This window comes from Sinocyclocheilus rhinocerous, unplaced genomic scaffold (genome assembly GCF_001515625.1).
Source record: "Sinocyclocheilus rhinocerous isolate Xijiao unplaced genomic scaffold, SAMN03320098_v1.1 scaffold4118, whole genome shotgun sequence".
Lineage (NCBI taxonomy): Eukaryota > Metazoa > Chordata > Actinopteri > Cypriniformes > Cyprinidae > Sinocyclocheilus > Sinocyclocheilus rhinocerous.
The window spans coordinates 237,221-239,644 of NW_015628692.1; the positions used below are offsets into that span (position 1 = coordinate 237,221).

At 32.1% G+C, this 2,424-nt stretch overlaps 1 protein-coding gene across 1 annotated transcript in view; it reads left to right on the plus strand.

Moving 5' to 3' along the window:
- The window catches only part of arap1 (ArfGAP with RhoGAP domain, ankyrin repeat and PH domain 1), a gene marked incomplete at its 3' end in the record, with an annotated part of 64,620 nt that overhangs the window by 58,562 nt on the left and 3,634 nt on the right, over nucleotides 1–2,424 (plus strand). The window lies entirely within an intron of this gene.

Genomic DNA, 2,424 nt, shown 5'->3' on the forward strand with positions numbered 1-2,424 from the left:
TTCTGCTGTGATTACGGAGGTTGGTTTTCAGCTGTCCAAACACCCTCTCACTTACACAATCACAACACACTCTCTCTCTCATTTAGGGATTGGTCAGGATGGCCAACTAGTCGCCCACCAACCAAATATTCAGTTACTTTTTAAATACTTGTAATATTTTTTTGATAATAAAATAAAAAAAATCTAATAAAAATCTTTAATCAAACAACTGTCACGAGTTGCTGCTGTGACGAGCACGACGCAGGAGCAGGATAAGGAAACCACATTTATTCTTAACAGAAACTCGGAGAACTGGGAAAACACAATCACTATAACAGACGACAACGAACACTAGACACAGGGAACACTGGGCTTAAGTAACAAGGAACTAATGAGGATAATTAAGGGAACACAGGTGAATGGAATGACAATCAAACATGAGGGAAAACTAGGTCACGGAGCACATTGGGAAGGAAAACACAATGAAACAGGAGCACAGAACGTCCAGGGGCGTGACAACAACAATGTTAATATTATTATATAATATTATTAATGTTAATATTTTTATATTATTATTGTTATAGTCATTATTGAAACTAATATAAGTGTATGTGTGTATTAAATAGTTTAATAATTATAACAATATTAATACTAATATTCTAGTATTAATAATATCTTAATATATTGATCATTTAAATTAAATATTAAAAAGTACTTTCAAATCTGTACAGTATTTCATATTTTTTGAATAACTTAATATATTTGTAATATTATTATTGTTGTGATAATTAAAACATGTCTGTGTGTATGTGTTTTAATAATAATATTAATAATATTTAATAATAATATTTGTATTACTATATTAATTTAAATTATTATTATTTATTTTTAATTTTTTTAAAGGAAAATCTTCGAAACTACATCCATCAAATCAGCTCTTGTGTAACAAATTCAACAATACATCTCATTGCACTTACTTTGTACTATACTGAATCCACTTGTCTATTTATGTGATTCTGGTAGTTTTGTGCAATAAAACAATCTGGATAATTTAGTATATTTATATGCTGACCGTTAAGGTTTAGTGTTCATAAATGACCCTAAAGCAGCCCCATTATACCAGAGTTACTAGTCACTAGACCAGCTAGTCAGCTAGTTGTTCAGGCAACTCCACAGTCTTGTTGTTAAGCCTGTTTACATTCTCTCTGTCTCTTTTCTTGTATGCATTGGTTCTGTATGAACAGACATTATTCGTCGTTTCAAATAGAGCTGCACGATCTATCAGTTCTGCATCGGACACTCATCGGCATCAGTTTACTGTCGGGGATTTGTCGCGTCGCGCAGCATCCAGTGTAGACAGCATCACTGATTATAATGGGTTCTGTAGTGTTTTGTGGTCCGGTGTAGACACGGTGAGATGCACATGAACACTGAATTCCGTTTGCTTCCGTGTCTTATTTGTTCCTGAAATGACACTTACGCGCAAATTTGTCAAAATGCATGTTTCTGCAAGTACCCTTGTAAACACAGTTGCTTATGGCTCAGGTGAAGGTAAACACTTGAGAAAGAAAATGGATGTGTAACAGTATATTGGTTCACAGCAGTTTAATGTTCCAGAGGCTTTCTGTGTCTTGAATGTTAATCAATCAACAAAACAGAGAAAAGTTAACAGATTTATTAGATTTAATGTATACAGTGAAGACTATGCAGTGTCATTTTATATTTGATTATTCAATTTCTGTAACTGAATACTGTTAGACTTACCTGAAAAATATAACAAAGCACTGTTTATTTCATTTGTATCTTTGTTATTTATCTATGCTTGTAGTTTGTTTATTTTCTATGCTGGTTTACTCGCCTACAAAATCACCCCAATCATTGATTTTATTTTATTTTCCTAAATAGAGCTTTTCAAGTCATATGGTGTTTTTTTTCATATCGCAATATGTACCGCAGAAAAACTAAATATCTATATATGCAAACACCTCAACTTTCAGTGACAACTCACTTTTTTGAGATTAAAATATGTCACCTATGAGATTAGCTTAGATCCAATGAGAAAGTGTTTTTATGAGGGTGGGGGGGTCTTACAAGGGTAAATAAAGAACTGGTTGTTTCAATAAGTTTTGTATAGTATTTTCTTTACTCTTTACTTCAATAACTATGTCTAAAAAGAGTAATATTTTATGTATTTGAGGTCTAAGATGCGGGAACGGTGAAGAGAGAGAGGGCAAACATTTTTAATTTTAGGTCAGCATTGCCATCTAATCAGCCAATATTGTCTTAAATAGCACTTAATCTTTTATAACAAGGAATTTTGACCAAATATATTAGATCGGTTACACTTTATTTTAAGGTGTCCTTGTTACAGTGTAATTATACATTTAAGTACTGAGTAATATTAATTAACTACATGTACTTACTATATGGTTAGTGTTAGGATTA